Source organism: Diadema antillarum, unplaced genomic scaffold (assembly GCF_040938485.1).
Source record: "Diadema antillarum isolate AM-2024a unplaced genomic scaffold, OU_Dant_1.0 seq00000411_RagTag, whole genome shotgun sequence".
Classification (NCBI taxonomy): domain Eukaryota; kingdom Metazoa; phylum Echinodermata; class Echinoidea; order Diadematoida; family Diadematidae; genus Diadema; species Diadema antillarum.
Window position 1 is genome coordinate 34,494 of NW_027271397.1, and position 23,355 is coordinate 57,848.

General features: G+C 38.7%; 1 protein-coding gene across 1 annotated transcript in view; it reads left to right on the top strand.

Moving 5' to 3' along the window:
- Positions 1-863: 863 nt before the first annotated feature.
- The window catches only part of LOC139732297 (ADP-ribosylation factor 1), a 65,776-nt gene continuing 43,284 nt past the window's right edge, over positions 864-23,355 (top strand). The window contains exon 1 of the mRNA XM_071643168.1: positions 864-1,069. The gene's annotated coding sequence lies outside the window, so the exon portion shown is untranslated. The remainder of the gene's footprint in view (positions 1,070-23,355) is intronic.

The following is a 23,355-nucleotide window of genomic DNA, read 5'->3' on the forward strand; positions in this document are numbered from 1 at the left end:
CGATTTGCTGAATATCGGAAATTTGTCTGAGTTGTTTTTCGTTGCGGCATTTAACTAAGATTCCTGCGTTCATACTTTTCATGAATTCTGGCGGGCTTCCTGACACATTTGGATTGATTTGGCAATTACCAGTAAACTTATGTTGCGAAGAGATTTGGAACGCTCGATGGGGGTGATAAACACTTTCAGATCTGGAGGATTTGCTTTTGGCGTACGAAAGACGTTTTCGTAATTGTCATAGTCCGTTTCGGAATCTGTGGAATTTGACATAGAGTCCCTTCTGGTGCTTATCTCTTCCACCGTACTTAAGCCTTCTCTGTACTTTCGTTTCTTACGCCTGCCTGAAACAACTCTGTAATCTTCTTCATGAACTTTATCATAGCTAGTGTCGCTGTCTGTCCCCTTGGGGTCAAAGCCCCTTTGGGGTCTACAGCTCTATCGTATTCTCGTGAGGCGGCAGCCACCGCCATGGTTTCACAAGACGCCAATTGGCGGGAAAGTTGAGTTATTGGTGCGAAGTGCGAAATTCCGGATGTTTGCTTACCTTAAAACTGTTCGACGGCGTGCTTCTAGAAAGACGTATATTCCATATGCCTCAAACTATGGCCCAAAACATGCAAAGTGAGTCCAAAATATCAAAATATCAAAATTATCCAAATAACAGAGATTCCAAGTTCGGAGCTAGAGGTGGACACGTCCGGCGTCCGTGACCACCGCTTGACCTTTTTTTTTTTTTTTTTTTTTTTTTTTTGACCACCGGTCTATGTAGTCTTTTGTCAAGGCTCTCTTCCCAAATTGCTCTCCACCATACAGCAAGAGGGCCTTGGTAAAAGGCTAGAGCGACTAGAGCTACTCCATCTTACTCTGCTAGCTCTGTACTCGTACTGCTACTGTACGTACATACTCAGAGTGTACGCAATACGGATGACTTGTACGCTTGCCCGGCGCCCAACACAAACCCGGTATAACCCCACGAATAGTACCGATTCTGACAGAAAATTCGGTGAAACGGCCAAGAAAGAAAGCGTGCGAAAGTGAGGAAGTTCATGGCAAAATACTTTAGCATCTGGTAAGTGTGCAACTAGTTTAATGTACAATGTGCGTTTCGACGTTACTGTATTATGAGATCACTGAGATGCACAGACTGAACCCGAACGATGCTGAATAGGCTAGGCCTAAACTACTCTAAACATTGACGTTAGAATTCTGCCTCAAGTAACAACTTCAAGTAAACGGACTAACATTACTAGTAGAACTAACGTTAGGACTACTAAACGTTAGATAGGATCATAGGAGAAGTTGATTGTTCTGAAGCCTACGTACCTAGCCTACACCACCAGAGACAGAGTGTGTGGCGAGAGTTGAGTACGAGTACGATACTACTTCAGTACTTGTTTACGAGCCGGAAACGATTCAATATCCATAGAACCACACAGTCAGACCTACGTGGGGTTCCGCGCCTATCTGCGTTCGTTGTGTATGATTTCCTAAAGTTGCTGGATGTTCGAAGCCGCCGCTCAATAATATTTGAAGCCTGTGCCAAACAGGATCTGCCGCGCAGATACGAAGACAATTGACTCGTGTCTCATTGCATAACACCAGCCACTTTCAAAGGAAGATAGAGTAGTCTATGTTTTTGTGATGGAATTACTTTTCGCTATCCCTTCTTACAAAAGGTAGATGGTATGGTACAGACACGAGGATGCGCGAATAGAAATTGAGCAAAAAATGCTGAAATAAAGATGAAAATTACTAGACTGGGCATACCCGGGCACTAATCTGATATAGATAGGCCTATCTATCAATAAAGAATTATACTTGGAAGATTATTTCATGTTAGAAATGTTAGAGTTCTACTTCTAGTTTCATTTGTGGAAATTAAGAGGAAAAGTGATAAAACCAGCTTTCCTGGGGCCTGTTTCACAAAGGTCGCACTTAGTAAGTCAGACTTAGCGCTAGTCAATCTTAGTCTAAGTGCGACTTTTTAAGTCTGTTTCACAAAGTCAATCTTAGGCTAAGACTGACTTATTCGATTTGAATAATAATGTACGAGCCAAAAATATGCTAATTAGCCATTTGTTGTCTGCTGATGATTTTTGAGTAATTTCTGGAAGGGAAATTGCTTTGATTTTCTGCAACTGCGATTCATATGACATTACTGTATCATTCGTTATTCACAGTGCTTATTTACTGACTCATATTATTTCTCTTTTGTACATGAATAGCCGCTCGTTTGATGATTATTTTGATATAAGACTATCTAAGAGATGTTTTGTGCATGAGGCCTCTTTAATCCAGTCCCACATGTTTATATTGGACTGTGTGAAAGTTAGGATGAATGGGGTTGCTCGCGCAGCTCGCAGCAGCTAGCTGGCACTGATGAATGATCTCTGCATTCTGTGCAACCATTCACATTGCACAATTGGTAACTGTGGACCTTGGTAGAAGAGGATTCTGGCTAGCCTCTTGTTGCACACGAAGAGAAGTTTTCTTTTCCAACTAGCTAGGGTTGGTCGTAACTACAGAAGTGAGTGTAGCTTGATCTGTTAGTCATTAGGTAGGTCCTTGAAATTATGTAGACATAGACATAGTCTAATTTGAGCAAGAGATGATTCATCGAAGGTTAGGAAGGGACTGAATATTATGAACTCTGTGTGTGTTGTACCGATACTTGTATTGTAATTTGTAGAGTCTGCTCATTACTAATATCATGTCATTAGACAATGTCTACATTAGCCCGACCAGACGCTGTTAATACGCTGTGCGAATAACTGGGCTGTGTATAGTTATGTCTACATAAACTCTTTATCAGTTCTAGTATTAGTATGACTATAATTAAACATGGCTATGCCTAACAGTTACTAGTACTAGTAGTGTAGAGTCTGTGCACTGTGTTATTAATCAAGATAGGGGCACAGTGCCACATCTTCATGATTTTGAAGAAAACAAAGTGCATGATTGCCCTAGACTGCATGTATAAGGTTAGTTAGAACCATAATAAATCATGGCTAATGGCTATCAATTAGTCGAATTTTAAAGTCCAATTGCTGGGCCCTGAGTTGAATTGGGAAGTAATTGATGAATTTATGCGTTTTCGGATTTTGGAATGTGTTTGAGAACTGCATCAATCAAGATTAGGCATAGAAACTACTTTGTACTAGACCTCTAACGTTTTCCGTGTATACGTTACTGTAGCCTTTGATGCGAGGCAGAGGTGACTGTCTATTGGCTAACCGTTTCCTCTAACTGACACAAAATGCTGGGGGGGGGTTGTTATGTCTTATTTTGTTTTGTTTTTTGCTTCCAGGAAAAAAAAAAAAGCATTCATTAAGATGTAACTGGTACCGTAGAAATGGAAACTTGGCTAATTTCATTGGCTGTCATGTGTAGAGGTAGACCAATAAATCTGCCTCTTGTCGGGTAGCCTCTTGTTAACTGTATTTATACGGTCGCTAATGCAGTCGACCGTATTACAGACTGTACAGATACAATTAGGCTACCGAACAAGAGACAAATTTATCGGTCTAACCAGTTAGTGTAGATAGACACAGCCCCGTCCTGTACACAAGAGGTATAATATTTCAAACAAGTATAGGTCTAACTAATTTGTTCTAGGTTTTTCTAATTTGTTGTGAATGCATGATATTTGTAATGGATAGGCATGCATTAATATTCATGGGTAAGCAGCTGAGAAGATAACACAGGCAAGAAAGGATTGATAGAAATATAATTAATTTCCAAAGTCCAGATACATGTAGATTATATAGCTCTTTATGAGCTAAAATTTTGGTTTAACTTAAAACAGTTCAAACTATCAGTACATTTGTAGGTAGGGATCTATTTTTATGACTATTTTTAATTTGGACCATTGTTCAGTGTATAGTGTAGGAGTAGACCCTCTACGAAACTAGTGATTCTCTAGTTTGTTAAAAATACTGCCAGCTCACTCAGGATAAGATAAAGTGGAAGAAATTAATGAATATTGGAAGTTGATTATGCTTTTGAACTTCCCATTTTGGAATTTAAGTCTGACTTTACGCATGGCTTCAGGCCATGCGTAGAGTTACGCAGGACTTGGTGGGACTTACGCATGACTTAAGCTTTGTGAAACAGGATTCAAAGTCCTGCGTAAATTTACGCAGGACTTAGGGATTTACGCAGGGTTTGGGGATTTACGCATGAGTTAAGTCAAACTTAAATCTTTGTGAAACACACCCCAGGATGGCACAGTTTTCATCATTTTCACATGATACAGCTCTGGTTTACACTTATGCGCAAATTTCTGGACGGAATTGACTTTTGATTTACATGCTTTATAAATAAGTGAAATTTCATTTAATTCAGTAAATACACTGTAATTAAGCAAAATATGGCCAACATTATGATAACATTCAAAATGAATCGTCAGATTGCTCAGCAAGACGGCGGCGTCGAACATCGATCATCAAAGGCACAAGTGCACCTGTGGAATTCTTTTGTACATCAATAGAAATCTGACAACTGTTTGAATAACTACAGCCAGTTGGAACTCCCTCCTCAAATGGTATAACGTGGAACTTTTATGCATTGTACTGTTCAGGGCGTCACATACCTTGGACGTAGACCGACCAAAGAGGTAGTTACAGGTAGATTTAACGTTAGATTTAGTACTAGTAGGCTCGTAAAGTGACAAATGTTAGGGCCAATAAAGTGTGATAATAGTCCAGATATTAATCTGCCTCCAGTACCCCCAGAAAAGGGGGGTTCAAGTTGAAGCCTCGTACTCGTAGACGTAGGCTTGTATTTATAGGCTCTGCTATAACGTTAGATCTAACGTTAGTGCTAGTAGTAGTAGGCCTATCTAGCTTTTAATAGACTATTAACATTTATAGATCTATACAAAAACAAGAAATGAATGTGAAAAAAATTCAATAACCAACTCATTTAATTTATCTCAACTATGAAGACAAGATTTCTAATGAAATTCATTTTAAATTCATCAAACAGTCCTTCAAGACAAAAGTGATATCAAAGGATTAGAATATACTGTATAAATCTATATTGACGTTCTTGTCAAATATTATTAGGGGGAAAATGACAGCTAGAAAAAATAATAGCTTGTTGGAAAAGTGCATTTACATCCGCTTTCTACATCCTATGTATTATCAAAAGAGCGAGGGGTGGTCGGTTTTAATGTAGAACACCTACTTACAAGCTTCAGGGCAACTGAGTGCAGAAAAATAATACTCCATGCCATGCGTTTTAAGCCGCCATCCAGAGCGTGTACCTCAGATTGCATTTTCAGCGCGTGCTTGTGAATTCGGAGTATTTCCTCCACATGTAAGTAGAATTTCAGGCATTGTGAGATTATTCACATTTCTATTGATAGAAAAATATTGCTCTAATGTTTTTCTATCAATAGATACTTATTAAAATATCTCACAATTTGCCTGAAATTTTACTCACATGTGAAGAAAATACTCTGAATTCACAAGTGCGCATTGAAAATGCAATTTGTGGTACACGCTCCAAGATAGCTGCTTCAGATGCATTAGTTGTTATTTTGACGTGCTCAGTTGCGCCGTATTTTGAAACCAACACCCTTACCCTCTATTGACAATGTGTAAAATGCACATAATGCTTCTCCTATACATGTGCCATTAATAATCTACAGTATCATTGTTTGGCTGTTGGTCTTGTTTAAATCGTTTTTTTTTTTTTTTCAGTAATATCGATATTGAAATACACAATTCACAACTTACCAAAATCAAAGATAATATGCAGCATGTGCAAACGGTACATCATCTTTCACTGACAGCCATTTTGAATAATCGTGTGAACTCTCAGTGCATATTGTATAAGCTGTTTTTGCGAATTTCGCGAATCACAGTTGGATGGCGAATTTAAGAACACGCGAAAATGTCTCCATGCGCCCTGTTGATAGTGCATTTTAGTAAGCATTGGCGTCAATTCGCGAAAACAACATCTCGCGAAAATGTCTATGGCCTCGTCATTCGCGAAAATAACAGCGTATACAGTACTGGTGTAGACAAGATATTAAGTGTTCATTTTAATTTCAGGAAACTCTGCTCTCGCGAAATTCTCGAAATTAAATGCACACAAACATTCCTTGTTTTACAGTATTGCCATCACTCTTCGTCCGGCGTCTGTCGTCCATTGTTCGTCATGCAAAACTTTTTATATTTTCATCTTCTTGAAAACCCCATGACCGATTTTTACCAAACTTGGCAGGTATCATCCCTAGGGGGATACGATCGATTCGTTCAAATGGGCACCATGCCCCCAGAATTAAAGAATCTGAGTTCCAAATTTGTTCATTGCAGATCCAGGGGTGCCCCCCATTGGAGTCGGGGGGGAGGGGGGGGGGGAGGGCGGGCTCCAAATGCAGGCTTAAATTGTAACTTTTCAGCTTCTTCTTGAAAACAACATGATAGATTATCACCAAACTTGGCAAGTAGCATTCCTAGAGGGATAAGATCATAATGTGCTCAAATGGGCACCATATTTCCCTTGTGAGCCCAGGGGCCTCAAACCTCCTAAAGTAAGGAATATTCAATGATAGGTTTCTCTAAAATCAAAAGTGATATTGAGCTTTAAGTCTTTTTGTTCAAAACTGCTTAGTCCAACTTTCTAAGTACAGTGTACTTGGCTGGTATTTGACCAGTGTGATGGAATACAGTGCATTGCTGTTATAACGAACTTGATTATAACGAAATTCCAGTTACAATGAAGATTTATGGCAGCAACATTATCAACTCTCTGTAATTTTACTTATGCCTCCGCCACGAAGTGGTGCTGGAGGCATTATGTTTTCGGGTTGTCCGTCCGTCCATACGTACGTCTGTACGTCCGTCCGCTTTCGTTTACGCGATAACTTGAGTAATATTCACTTGAATTCTACCAAACTTGGTCCAAGTATAGAGTATGATGGGGCAATTAGTTGGTTAGATTTTGGGTGAAATCTGCCAAAGGTCAAAGGTCAAGGTCAAATCATGAAATTGTATCCGTTAACGCGATAACTCAAGACTGGATAGAGCAAATTTCACCAAACTTTGTCGGAGGATGATGTATGATGGGACAATTACTTGATTAGTTTTTTAGTGAAATCGGTCTGAGGTCAAAGGTCAAAATCAAGGTCAAATCCTGAAATTTATCTGTTTACGTGATAACTCAAAACTGGACGAAGCAACTTTCACCAAACTTGGTCCAAGGATGAAGTAAGATGGGGCAATTACATTGTAGATGAGTAGTTTTTTAGTGAAATTGGCAAGAGGTCAGAGGTCAAAAGGTCAAGGTCAAATGCTAAAAATGTTGCTATTTCCCCAATATCTATGCAATGTCCTAATGTATTTTCTTGAAACTTGGTGCAGACATGTACTACTGCATAAAGATTCTCCAGAGAGAGTTTCATGTCATAAGGTCAAAGGTCAAAAGGTCAAAGGTTAGGTGAAAATGTAATATCACATTTCCCACAAATGGTTCAATGTATCTTCATGGAACTTGGTACATACGCATGTACTGACTGGCAGAGATTATCTAGGGAATTTAGGGGTCATAGACATCGGTCAATAGTCATGGGGTCAAAGGTCAAGGTCAACTCCTCAATATTTTACTAATAAATTTCCCTCGTACACTAGTATATGAAATGCTTGCATTATTAGTTTTCAAACGTAATATATTGTATACACACTACCTAATGGAGATTCTCCAGGAAATTTCCAGCCAGAATGTCAAAGGTCAAAGGTTAAGGGTCAAAGGCCAGGTTTCAATGCCCCCCCCCCCAAAAAAAAAAGATCTATTTTGTACTGTAATTACACTCTTTCTTCATACCTTCGAAATTACTCAATTCATAAACTTATAAAAGGGTCCATCAGAATTCAAGTAAAACTTCTCAATTCCCCAAATATGTGTACCTGCACTCTTCGACAATTATAGCAAACCCAGTTCAAGGAAAGTGAACATTCAAGTCATTTCTGACAAACCTGTCATATCAATATTTTGCCAGTTATGTGAAACTGTCATGGATCACACATTGTGAAGACATTGTACTATACGCCTATTGGGAGAATCATGCATTATGGCGGAGGCATCAGTCGCCATAGCGACATTTCTAGTTGTTTATTCAATCGGTTATAACGAAAATTTCGATGTAACGAAAGGACTTCGTCATAACAGGAGTCCTCTGTTTATGCGGGTTGAGGGTATTATATGCGATATTGAGGGTTTATGCACTGCAAGTCAACAAACCATTAGCAGTCCTACCGGTCAGGTCTTTTGGCCCACTACTTCTTCTTTCTTGCCCCATACTGTTACCCAACTGCCTCTACATAGTAGAGCAGGTCTTAGTCCCTGTACCATAAACGATTAGCTCTTCTTGCTCAGGATCTAGCAGTAATGGGGCTCTTAATGGAACAGACAATATCTTCTTACATTGTTGTTTAAAGATATATGTGGGGTAAAGGGGAATTACAGTACAGCTGAAAGTTAGTCTGAAAAGAAGTCATAAGATTTTCTAGCAAAAACAATGAAAATTGGATCAAAATTGGGTGAAAATAAGGAAGTTATGACATTTTGAAGTTTTGCTTATTTTTCAGGAAACGGTTCGTGAGCAGTCATTATATGCAAAATAGTAAAGTTGTCTGAGGTGGAACCTTCGTAGTTGTCTGCCGATGTATGCCGGATCGGCGCTTTACGCAATTCCAGGTTTTGAGCAGCTGAAAACTCCGCTTCGCGTAAAAGTTTACGCATTATTGCATGTTTTACATAATTTTTGCATATTTTGTGTGGTTCTTACGTGAACAGTGCGTGAAATATGCGTCAAATATCAGTGATCGTTCACGAAAATGTTGCCGCTATTGCGTTCATGCACGAATCATGCGCGAATCATGCGCGATTCGTACGCAGTTCATTAATGATAATGGGCAAGTCCAAGATAATGTCCCCTTTGATGCTCAAAATTCATCTGGATTTGATTTAAAAATTATTTGTATCATGTTGTAGCCAAAGAGTTAAATTGCGTATTTCCAGGAAATAGAATATTGAATTATGCAAATTTATGCAAGAAATACTGCCTTAAGTTGCATAAATCAAAAACAAACCTTACATATGGGACAAATGAAAAATATTCATCTGAAATCAGCTGAATATGTTCTTGACCTAGTTCCTTTATGGACATGACCCCTGCATGAGCTAGTTTAATTTCCAATTGGTACAGTTGAATTATGCAAATTATGCATTTTCCCAGAGCGAAGTGTCCCATACGTAAGGATTTGAGTATATTTTTAAGTTTTTTCTGAAGATTTCTAACATTGACCAATCATACTTTAGGAAGTTCTAATTTATTCATTTTAACTCCAGATTAGCAAAACTAAACATGTTGAAATTTAATTTGTCCTTCATCTATACTGATTAGATTTTGCTTACATATGGGACAGATGCCTTACATGTACATATACCATAATGGGACATTGCATGCAAAGTGGATGGGAAAACCTCCTTTTGACATGGATGCTATATGTACTTATTTGTTTGGTTAATGGTTATCTTTGCACCTACTCTGAAGGATATGTCTATATCTGCCTTTCCTATTCAGTTTACCTCAGGGAGAGTGTAAAAACAACATTATTGAGTCATTCTATAATTAAGAAAGGAAAATATAGAATCTATTTCTACTTGTATTTTCTTATTTTCGTGACAGGCTGTGCAGCTGGTCTTCATTTAACATTCCTCCTTTTAACATTTTGATATTGGACATTTTCTTAATTTAGTTACCATTTTCAACTTTACCTCTGTACAAAATGACTTTGTCCAAGGGAATGGGATTCTCTGAGTATCATTTTAGGTGCAGTACACTGTTCAGCATGTACTACAGCCTCAAAGGGAAATCAAAACAATTTTACTTGTGGCACTCATCAATGACAACATTACAGGTCTTACTGAAAATTCACTTGAGGTGACAGCAGGTATCTTTGTCATTGACAGCAAAGGAAGAACCCTACTTTATTTAGAATGCTTTATTTTCATATGATGTTTAATGTGATATTTCAACTGCACACCCCAAGAATATGTCACGACTTATCAAGGTCATGAACATGATTTCTGAAAATCCTGTAAAATGAAGACTAGTTCACTTTTGCCATGAACCACGATATCAATACTAATTCTGTGGTTGGAGTGCTAAAAACACAACACAATCAAATGGGGAATTCATTTTTCTTTTTTATTTGAAGAGACAGATACATGTATGCTCTGAGACATCTTCATGTATTATGTCAGGCCATAACTCACACTTACTTCGTACCCCACATCTACACATCAAAATGCATTGTAATCTGGTACTGTATTATCAAATGAGGTTATAGAATTTGTCAAAATTGTAAGTTTCAGATTAGTGAGTTACTTAAGTGTTTCAAATCTAGAATTACATTTTCTCTTCGATTTGAATGTACAAATGATAGTCTTTCCTGTATCAGCATAGACACAAGCATGCTGTACATACTTATGTACAACGTCGTCTTTAGTTTCATAGAATTGAAGCCAAGCAATTTTTTTCCCCTTTTTTTTAAAAAGCCAGCATAGGTACTTCTACATTCTTCTCTCTCTCTGGTCTACCATGGTTTTTATGCCTCCGCCACGAAGTGGTGCCGGAGGCATTATGTTTTCGGGTTGTCCGTCCGTCCATCCGTCCTTCCGTCTGTCCGTCCGTCCTTCCGTCCGTCCGTAATGAATTTTGTGGACAGGGTAACTATAAAAACCTTTTGAGGTATCCTAATGAAACTTGGCATGTATGTGTATTAGGGGGTGAAGTTGTGCCTATCAACTTTTGGGTGCACATGCTCAAGGTCAAAGGTCAAAAGGTCAAGGTCATATACATAAAATTTCACTATTTCCACCATATCTATGCAATGCCTGAAGATATTTTCTTAAAACTTAGTGTATACATGTATTACCAAATTAATATTCTCTGGTGAAAGTTTGGGTCATGAGGTCAAAGGTCAAAAGGTCAAGTAGAAATATTAAAACTTCACCTTTTTTCTCTGTCTTGGAAATTGTTCAAGGTATCTTCATGGAACATATTATATATCAATATACATGTACTGACTGGCAGTGATTATCTAGAAAATTTAGGGTTCATGGGGTCAAAGGTCAGGGATCAAAGGTCAAGGGAAACACTTCAAAATTTTACTATTTCTGTCATGTTTATGCAATGCTGGCAGGATTATTATATTTTTTACACTTGGTGTGTGTATGCATAACCTAATAGAGATTCTTTGGAAAGTTTTTTTTCTTTTGTTTTTGCCTCAAAGGTCAAAAGGTCAAAGATCAAGTGAAAGTGCTGAACTAATAAGCTTTTCCTCCATATCTCGGAAGTGGCTCAAGTTATCTTGAAACGTACTACATATTTATGCATGTTCTGCCTGACAGTGATTATTTTATGAATTTTAGGGTCAAAGGCCAGATGAAAATGGTATCAATTTACTATTCAATACAGAAATTGCACTTTTTCTCCGTACCTTGAAAATAACTCAATGCATAAACATATGAATGGGTCAAAGTCAAGTCAAAGTCCTTAATTATATATATAATTATATTATTATAAGTAATTTCTTGTAAAGCGCTATGTCCAGTTACAAACTACTCAAAGCACTTTCTGCTCTCTCTTGAGAAAATAGAAAAGGTACAAATAAATAATACATTACAATACAGTGCAATGCCATACAAAACAATACAATACAATGACAACGCCCAACAGTAGAAGAAAAAAAAAAAAACCACACACACACAAAAGAAAAAACCCTAATCATATCATTGAGCAAAAAAATATGCCTTGACATGTTGTTGAAAAGTATCTAGGCTGTGTATGCTACGAACATTATCCGGAAGTTTATTCCAAAGTGAAGGAGCCATATGGAGGAAGGCGCGATCCCCGTAGGTTGTCCGAGTTTTGGGAACATGTAGCACCGTCGAAGAAGAAGAACGTAGGCTATAAGCTGACTGCTTCATTGTGACCAAGTCCTGAAGATACTTCGGAGCCATGCCATGTAATGCCTTGAAAACAAGAGTAAGAATCTTGTACTCAATCCTCTTCTTGACTGGAAGCCAGTGGTATTGTCTTGGTATTGGGGTGATGTGGACATTCTTCCTCACACGAGCTAGAACATGGGCGGCACTGTTCTATACCCTTTGGAGGCGACAGATAGAAGAGTTAGGCAGACCAGTTAATACTGCATTACAATAGTCAATGTTTGACGATACTAGGGTGTGAATAACCTTGACTGCATCAGATTCAGACAAGAATCTGCGAATTCTTGCAATGTTCCTCAGATGGTAGTTGGCACTCTTACAGGCACATTCATATTCAATCTGTTGTCTAGGATCACTCCAAGGTCACGAACTGATTCCAAGAGCGACAGATTCTGGCCATTCAGGGAAATGTGTTCCATCTCAAACACAGAGTGTTGATGTCTGGAACCTATCAGGATCACATCAGATTTGTCATTATTAAGTTTCAGGAAATTGCCACTCATCCAGTCCTGCATTGCCGCCAAGCAATCCTGAATTTGCCGACAACAGATCTGATCGGTTATTCCTGGCTTGAAGGCCACATAGAGCTGCGTGTCGTCAGCATAGAGATGATAGCTTAGGCCAACACGTCTTGCTATGTCACCAAGAGGAGAAGTATACATGGTAAAGAGGATAGGTCCCAGCACGGAGCCCTGCGGGACACCACATTCGATGTAGCACTGCTTTGATGAAGAATCCAACAAAGTAACTACTTGGGATCTCAAAGTCAGGTAAGAGTGGAACCATTTGAGAACATTTCCAGAGATTCCAAAACGATGCAACATTCTCATCAGCATTAAATCGTGGTCCACAGTATCGAACACTGCGGATAGATCTAAGAGGACAAGGAGTACCATCTGTTTCTTGTCGAGGACTAAGAGGATATCATTTGTCACTTTGACAAGAGCAGTTTCCACACTGTGCCCTGGTTAATATGCGGACTGCAGGTTCTCGAACAGATCATTTCCCTTGAGATACTTGCACAGGAAATTTCCAACAACTTTCTCAAGAACTTTGGAGACAAACCGTAGTTGCGAAATCGGTCTATAGTTGTCGAGAGAGTCAGGATCAAGAGTAGTCTTCTTAAGCAGGGGCGTGACATGAGCACGCTTGAAGATGTCTGGGACAATGCCAGCTTCAAGGGAAGAGTTAATGATCTTGATGATGATGTCTGCAAATCTCTCCTGGGCCACTTTCACCATCCACGTTGGAACAGGATCAAGGGCACACGACTTGCAGGGCGAGCTTTTGATGACTTTGGAAACCTCGACTGATGATACGAGTTGGAAGGAGAGCCATGTAGAGGAAGGAGGGTGGGAAGTTTCATGAGCTGTTCCACTGGCAGAGAAGTTGGATAGCACAATGCGGATGTTGGATATCTTCTCATGAAAGAAGTCACTGAACATGTTGGCAAGATCTGCTTCACTATCATAGATAGTAGGTAACCTTTTTGATTTTGACCTTCGTAGGAGCTCATTAACCAGACCAAACAGAAGCTTTTGATCACCATCACAGTCCTTTATCTTCTCCTTGATATGATCTTTCTTGGCTACAGATGCCATATCAGTGAAGATATTTCGTTGCTTTGTAAACTCTTTGCGATCCATAGGGAGTCCTGATTTACGCCAGCATCTTTCTGCCCTCCTTTACATGCTGTTTACACCTGTGTACCACGGCACTGGCTCATGTTCAGGTACACGTACAGATACAAACTTAACTCCCAAATACATGCTCTCCTATTCATCCAATTAAACCTAGGTCAAGGAAGGTGAACATTAAACACATTTGTGACAAGCTTGTCGTTTTAATATTTTGCCACTTTTATGAAAATGTAATCACACATTGTCCACACGTACTATCTGTACCTACATAGGAGAGTCATGCATTATGGCGGAGGCATACCAGTCGCCATAGCGACATTTCTAGTTAAAATCTAAAAGTTTCAGGAAAATTTGATGGATTTTTTGCAGAAGCTACAATTTACATGGCAAAACATAATCAATGATTACAGAGCAAAATGAAGTACAGTTGTTGTTGTGTTTTGTGCTGCATTTCAAACAATCATAAAGCTCTATGAAAACTTAGACAATTTGCAAGGTTAGCCTAGACCTACTGAAACTACCCACTTCAAACTGTATTTGCAAATATATGACATTAAATTTTAAAGTTGAAACTATCAAGACTACAAATTAGTCATGGTTGGCTATATCAAGGTCGCAAGCTAGAATTCGCACATTTTTTTTTTCCACTTAATAAAAAATATTGACCACATAGTATTAAAAATGGGCTAGAAATAGAATGCCAAAATACAGTATCTGTACATGTAGACACCACGAGGACAGTGTTAATGCATGAAGGAATCCGAACAAAGGCATTTTTAATGGGTGATTATTTTTATTTGTCTTGATTTTAGCTACATTAGGTACCTGAACCAGGAAAGTACCCACATACAAGTCTATTTCATTTGTTACATGTTGTATTATGATTTGTGGAACTGAATATGACACTATGGAGAAATCGTAAGTCATTTCCATGAATGCACTTGCACACTAAAGATAAATGTCCCATACGTAAGTTGAGCCATGTCCCATAGGTAAGGCGTACTTTCGTTAATTAAATCAACTTCATGAAAATATGCTTTATTCTTTGAAGTGAAACTTTGCTGAAAGATTCTTCAGTATTGTGCCTTTCTTCACTTCTAAACAGAACTTGATTATTAAGAGAATTCAGAGAATTTTTAATTCAAGCTTTACTTTGAAAAATTCAGTTTTTCTCTGGTCCCATACGTAAGTTGCCATATTTTTCTTAATAAAATACTTAACCCAAGGTCAAATGTGACGCACTCCGTCGGAATGAGTCAAAAGTCGCAAAAAATGAAATCGTAGTTATGCCTATATGTGAATTCTACAGACTCTAAGCTTTACACTGATATGTAATACAACTCATTTCGATATCCCTATAGATCATAAAAACGAATATAAACTACGTTTATGAAGTCAGTCCATTTTCTGAATAACGGAGAAAATCACTCTCAAAGTTCAGGCTATGTTCAAGCTCACAACCTGTTTCTTTCACGGGACGAAACAATACAGCAGTCCTGCTTAGCGACGGCGTTTACGCTCCATCGCACGCACTACCGTATAAGGCGATAGCTTGGGTATGTAAGATAATTAACCAATCGCAGGACAGGTCTGTCATTAACGATTCTGACCAATGCGGCAGCCCGAATGTAAACTTCGGCGCGTTTGTGTCCGTGTCGCTGCCGCCGCATGAATGAGTCGGTACGCGTTGTGTGTCGGCTGCGTTGAGCTTTGCCGCAAGTTTTTAACTCACAAACAATAGGAAACAGTAGAAAGAAAAAAAAGGCACGCAATGCGTCTTACGAGAAGCGTCTTTTAGCGAGGGCGTTGATCGCTTCCATTCTCCTCCCATGTTGTTGTCAATGGAAACTAAAGAGGATGCGTTTAGCAAGTACCAATACCTAAATAGAACCTGAGAACCTATTGTAGGCGGGCACGCAATGCGTCTTACGAGAAGCGTCTTTTAGCGAGGGCGTTCATCGCTTCCATTCTCCTCCGATGTTGTTGTCAATGGAAACTAAAGAGGATGCGTTTAGCATGCAAGTACCAATACCTAAATAGAACCTGAGAACCTATTGTAGGCGGGAGTTCAAAAGACAGCATCGGTAGAAAAAGTCAATGAAGTTAATTACGATAGTCGTCTTTTGAGATCGTGTTCTTTGCGTGTACTAAAAACCCTCAAATTACGCACATGGTCGTAATGTTGCAGAGCATCAAAGACTGCTTTCGCGTCAGTTCTGCTGCAGCTGTACACAGCCGTAACATTCTGAATTCCCGCCATATTAGGCACATTTCCTGTATAGGCGTTGCGTGCACAGTAATTATCGCTTATCACGCTTGCCAATGCTGCACATATTATACGTATCAGAAGCAAAGGTTGATGTAGGCTTGACAGCTTCACGTCGGGTTTACAATGATTGTATCATAAATATACTTCTTATTCTCAGTCACTTTTGTTATACCATAGCATATAAAAAACCATTAACTTGTAGCTTAAGCTGAATGTGTGTTTTTTTTTTACATCACATTTGCAGTTACAATCTTTCTGCATTTGAGAAATGGAGTATAGATAATAATACTGACAAATATTCGGAATTAATACTTAGGCCTTCTTCATTTCGTTTTGTATTCACAAACCTATTAGAAAAATGATTGCTTGATTACTTTCGGGTAAAGGAACCACCGGAAAGGAACCGCATTTAATTGTCTTGTTAACGAACCTAAGCTAATAGTGAACCATATTTCATTGTGTGATTAACGAACCTTCAGATAATCAATTGTATTACCCCCCCCCCCCAGAAAAAAAAAAGCATTTCAATGTCATGCGTTGTCAATAGTGATAAAAGGCCCGTTTTTATTTCGTAGTGTGTCTCAGTACTCCTGTGCTTATTTTTAAGGGTGTGCCTCTCTCAATGATTGCGATTGATGTTCAACTATTTCTTTCACGCAGCCTTCAACAGGAAAAAGCTGAAATTCAGGCAAGGAGACGAGTTTTCTTCCATGAGATACAATCATCAAGACACACATCTATTCCCGAAAGTTGTGTGATTGCTTATGTGCTAAAGAATTGTGTCCATTACATGAATCAGGCACTATACAAAACGGTTGAAATCTACTGAAAGTCGAACTTCGTTTTTTTTTTTTTTTCATTTCATTTCCATTTCAAGCTGGGATAGACTAGAAATTAGTTTGTCTATACTTGCAGGAGACATTACAGTTTCCAGTACATGCTCCGCATTTAAACAGTCGCCATATTTTCGTGGTCAGAATCAGATAATGGGCACATGATATGTTATAAAAATAAACATACAAAACAACGAATACGCCATATGTACAAACATTATGAACTTCAATGAATTAAACTTACCTGTGACATTCCGCATAAAAAACAAGCACGCCGATTAAATAATATTTTAATAGAATTAATAGAACACACAGCGATCATGCGTGGCAGATCAAATCAAGTTCAATTGGTGAGAAAGCTAAATGAAGTTAAAAAGTTGACTTCTTTTCGTTTCTCTTTCAATTCATGAAAACAGAATTACATTGTATATCTATTGAAGAGGATTGTCTCTGTTGCGAACGATCGCCATATATAGCACTGTTAGTCTTCTGCGCAAATCCGAATCCCTAAATACTTTAATTTTTGCTTGATAATGTAATAACCCTGCTAATAACTTATAAAGGACTCGCAAATTAAAAGTTTCAAACCGTATACTAAAACATTAGTACGCGGTGTATTTAAAAAAAAAACACACATTTTGAATGCGTTGTGTGTTAGCATGTTAGTAGCATCAATCTGCCTTTTATTTTCCGTACGTAAAGCGCACAGAAACGTAACCAAACGTTACCAAATACAGTGAAATGCATTTTACGGCGTGGTACTATCATTAGAAGTATATCCCATTCCTTTTTTTTTAATTTGCTTGAAGCAGTCGTCAAACCATGTGTCATTTTCATAGCGACATCACTTAGGAATTAGAATGTATGAAGATAATCGTTACTCATTTATTTTGTGCTACTATTATAGCACTTATATACATTTTCCAACTTTTATTGACATGCAGTATTATGTTACTGTATGGTTACGATTACGAATGTTGGTTATGAATTCAAAAGACTGGTTCATTAATCGAACTATAAAGGTAATAGTTGTTTTGAAAGTAGTTCGGTACAAGTTCAAAACGCAATCGAAGTCATAGTCATAGGGGGAACTGATAGCTCTAGAAAACTTGTTTAGGCTCGTAAAGATTGCCGTATGCAATCTTTGTAGAAAGTTTTGACTTAGGCCATCTTTTGAGTATTTTGAGAAATTATATAAAGAATTATTTGTTTTGATTATGTCAAGAATAAGTTTTGAACTATGAGAATAAAAAGGCGCGGTTACCCAAACAATGTCGTACTTCGATTAGACATGATGGGTAAAGTGAATTCATGACTTGACTAATCCTTACTGAATTGATGATCACTTCTGTAAACCATCAGTTATGTCTTGTAGATGATACCTCTGTAATCGCAGTCAAAATTCTTTTGAGCGATGAGACGAAAACCAACAAACAAAATGCCGTGTATCATCGCTCGAGATTCCAACATTTGGCGTCACCCGACCAACAATAAGTGACGAATCAAATGGAGTATTATGTTGTGGGATAGCAGACTGTGTTACGATTTTTAAATGTCGAGATTCCAACATTTGGCGTCACCCGACCAACAATAAGTGACGAATCAAATGGAATATTATGTTGCGGGATAGCAGACTGTGTTACGATTTGTAAATGTTTCGAGCAATTGTTAAAAAAAAAGAGAAAAATGAGGCAAAGTTCAAGAAATTAGAAAAAAGCACGTAAATGCAGGCGATCATGTTTGATAATCAAAGTAAGAGATTACAATCGGCGGTGCGGATGTATATGATTGCCTTATTTACATGTCTGATTTCTGTAAACTACATGTATGTTATATTTAAATTTAAGTTCCCTTCCCTCCTTGATAAATGTTGCGTTGGGTTTTTGCTATAGGCAACGACAACAAATGCCTACTATACATCAAGAGATGACCTATACATACATGAAACACAAAAATTCTGTACGTTCTGATATAATGCAACTGCTTGTTTGTTTGTTTGTTTGTTTGTTTTGAATTACCATGGTCTTTGTCGGGGGAAAGATGAAGAAAAGTAGTAGAGTGTATCACTCTCAAATCCGGATGATTGCGATAAGTGTGTATCCCCGCCCTTTCTATACAGGTAAACGATTTAAGTTTGGTATGCAATTATAAAAGCCTGCATGAGTCACGCAGAAGAACTGATTCCGCGATCACTTGTAACCTTTCATAAAATTCACGTTTTAAGATAGTAACGATAACTTGTAGGAGATAGAGTAAGTTAGCGTCCCTGACTGTGGTTATGAACACAAAAGGGGACTGAAAAATTCTTTTACAAATTAGCAGACATAATGCCGATCCTCCAACACTGTTGCTCCATTCCGTCACTGATTCTGCTATCAATGGCGAAGAAAGAATACTGGTTGCGTGATTCTCCACCCCTTGATAGCAGGAAGTTTACCTTTCATTGTTTAAGGCTTCGTTGATGGGGGGTTTAAGGCGTGAACAGTGTCGTCCGAGTTCTTTCATTCGAAATTCCTCAGAATACGCAATTCAATGGGCAATTAACGCTGCTACTTCGCAAAGCTGTTAGCCAAATTCTTTGCAGATTTGACCTCTCACATGTCAGCTACATGCAATACACGACAAACAGCTATCATTACAAACATTCTGATTAAAAAAACAAAACAAAATGAAGAAGCACACTTTTGAGTAGCGACACAGCTTTCTGTCCCTTTCTCAAATAGGTCCTACTTGAGTCTAAAAAATACACAGATGACAAGAGTCAGAATATCCTCCAAAGGGAACACGAGCTATTTGGGCATTAATAATGTTTGTCTTCCGATTTCTCTCCATGCCGTCACGGCCCAAACCATCATAAGAAATAGGGCAAAAAGTTTTATTAACCAGGGAAATAATAGTACGCATTACATACATTTGGCGAATTATCACCCGAATTGTCGACGGTATATAAACGAGAATAATTGACAACTTAGGCCCTACTATATCTCCAGAGATGAACTTTAAACAGCAAGTCACATACCAGGGAACGAAAGTAATGATTATTTGAATGAATTCATTAATGAGGCCAGTTAATAACCGTTGTAAAAGTACACACACGCATAAAGAGGTTTCAAGTTCGATATGTGATCATTGTATTAGCTCATAGATAAAGTATCATAAATTTTGCGTGATCGTTCGTTGGAATTAATTTTCTCAGCGCGATTTGTGCGTCACATCAATCACCACTTCATGAAATGGAGGGCACGTATCAAACGAAACTCGCTGGTCATGCAATTGATGGCCTTGGTCAGCTCACTATTATTGCGTAATTCTAAAGCCCTCGCCGCTTGGCCGCCGACGCCGCCGCGCGCACCATGCTTTGTTTTGTCTTCAATGGGGTCAAGAGCAATGCCTCATTAGCATACACCCTAGCAACGGAGGCGGAGTCTCGATCGGGCAAGAACAATAGGTGCGAAACGCAACGCAAAGGCGAGCGTTCGAAAAAAATGTAACCGAAAAAAATTGTCTCAGAAAAACTGTGATTTGGGACACTTGTACTCATTTTTACACGCTGAAATTTTCTGTACAAACAGATAAAACATCAAGGAATCAAAATCCGTCATAAAAAAAATTCGACCCGAGCAGTGCTTCCCCTTCATTTTCGGCTCATTACGGGAAAACTCCCTGTGCGACTTATGACTCATTTTGTCGGAGCGCCACACAAATGACATCAAGCTTAAATACAATATTCTTCTCAGGGATACTAGTCCTATTGATGATAAACGGTCAAATCCAAGTTCTCCTTCATTACTTTTCAGAGGTTTGAAATCACTGAATGTCCCATACGTAAGGTGCGCGATATCTTGGACTTGCCCTAATGCGTAGATTATATGTGGTTTTTCGTGGACCTCAGTCGTCAGGCACAACCACGAATTCGCCCTATTCGGGGCCCTTTGTGTGCCTATGCACTGAAAGTGCGTGGTTTGTTAGTGATTTTTGAGTGATCTCTCCGTAGTTCTTGCGCAATTCATCGGTGATTTTCATCGCGCAAATCAGCGAAGATTCTCGACGGAGAAGCACGCACAACCAAATTTCTTGCGTGATTCATGCGTTTACGCGACTTATGGGCAGTGTGACCAGGGGGGCATTTCATGAAGCATTTTGTCCGACAACTTGTCGGACAAAATTTGCTTTCAGCCAATCAGAAGCAAGGATTTCAGTAGCTTTTAACAGTTTGTCAGACGAAATATCTGACAAATTGCTTCATGAAATGCCCCCCAGGCCTTCAAATCCTGACATGTCTGACTGATGATTATTCAAGTTAGTCAACCAGGAAATAACATATTTTACACTGAGATAACAGAAACATTAAATTTTTGTCATTTTTGTACACTAGCAATGAAAAATTGAGAAGTGATGACATTATCCAGTCATTTGCATAGTAATATCAACTGTACGAGAACTCTTCTGCAGAGGTACAAACCTGTAAGAGAAACTTCACAATGCCATAACTTCCCTAATTTTTTGCAGTGTTGCTCAAATTTTCACTTGTAAGATTTCAATCTTTCGTACCAGACTAACTTATAACTTGACTTCAATTGATCTTTAAAACTCGACTCTCCCATGAATTGTCTATATTTTCTACCCTTTAGGAAGGATGAGCATGTAGGCCTGAATGCTTGGGAGCTTGCCCAGTGGGAGATGTAGGCTAGTCTGGGGATGGTCACCGTGCGACCTTGGCACAACCTAACCGCAGGTCGCAACATGTTTTGAACATTTCCAAAACCTTGCATCGTCAAGGGACCTCACCTTTGTGGCGGCGAGCTGCTGCGATCTGGTGCGACCTTTGGGTACCCAGTGAGCAACTTTACTGCAGCTCGCAGGAAATCGCTCCAGCTGGTTCCAGATTGCAGGCCCATGTCGCATAGTGGGCATTTAGGCTTAACAGCATTGAAAATTTTGAATTTTGGAGAAAAAAAATGCTGAGTTGCAGTAAGGAGTTCTGTGATTCACTAGATTATTTCTACAGCTCCTGGCAGAACCTGGTCATGGAGCATCCTGGTTTTCATGTAAAGAACGAAGAAAGGTTTAATTTGTCAGTGAGTTAAAGAACTTGAATCTGTTTTCTCCTTACATAATACACTGTAGTAATAATCCCATTTCATTATTGGAGCAGCAAACCCTGTTTCATTTTCATTTTCAGATCAACAAATATGTAATGTAACTTTTAGATTAATTAACCCCTTTTCCCTTGCAGATCTACAAATCATATTTCGTTTGCAGAAAACTTTCCTCATTAATGAACTGTCAGATTAACGCAGCAAAAAAAAAAAAGAAAGAAAAAGAAATGGATTCATAAATAAACTCTCTTTCTGTTCTGGAGTAGTGAACCCTATGTCATTTTCAGATTAACAAACATTTATATTTCACTTTCTGATAAGGGAACCTTGCTTGCAGTAATGAGTCAAATGATCGTTATGCAAAAAAAAAGATTAGATTAAGTAAAATTGTTTTTTGTCCCCGCCGAACAAGTTCGAGCAGGGGACTATGAAACGGGCTCCGTACGTGTGTGTGTCCGTGTGTCCGTCCGTGTGTGATCAAAATGTTCAATTTGCTACTTCTCTGTCATTTATGAGCCGATTTTTATTCTGTTTGCTTTATATTAGAGCACTACATGGGAGCTTTGAAACATCTACACAGAATTTCAGTTGTGACCTTTGACCTTGACCTTTGACCTATATTGTACATTTTGCTACAAAATGCTACTCCTTCGCCATTTCTAACCCGATTTCGATTCCGTTTACTTTATATGATAGCACTAAGTGAAAGCTTCAAAACTTCTACACAGAATTTTGACCTTTGACTTCTTTGACCTTTGACCTTGATTTTTTTGACCTGTATTGTACATTTTGCTACAAAATGCTACTCCTTCGCCATTTCTAACCCGATTTCGATTCCGTTTGCTTTATGTGATGGCACTAGGTGAGGGCTTCAAAACTTCTACACAGAATTTTGACCTTTGACTTCTTTGACCTTTGACCTTGATTTTTGACCTGTATTGTACATTTTGCTACAAAATGCCACTTCCGGCGGGGACATATATTACGCACCGTGTAATTTCTACTTTTCCTTGTTTAAATTGTCAGGGTGAAGATGTAGAGAGGGAATTAGCATTGTCATCTGTGGAATGCATGGTAAGATCAAGGAGGTTCGAGAGGTGAAGTTGTAATTATACAATGTACCCGCGCTTACACGAAGTGTATTATGAGGGGGTGTGTGGTCAGGCGGTCTGTTGCAAATCTTGCATTACGAACTCTCACAGTTTTGAAGCAATTTTTATGAGACTTGGGTTACATGATGACATTGAGGTATAGATGTGCCTTTGATGATCAGGGTTTGAAACCACCATCTTTCTGAGCAATTTGAAGATTTGTTTTGAGCTCTAACAATATGTTGTCTACATTTTGCTTGTTTATTGTATCCCCCGAACAGAGTTCGGAGGATACTATGGATTTGGCCTCGTCGCGTTGCGCTGCGTCCGCCGCTGCCGCCGCTGTAGAGATTTCCTTGTGAGCGCTGTACCAGCTGCGTTTCTTCTCCGATCGTCTTC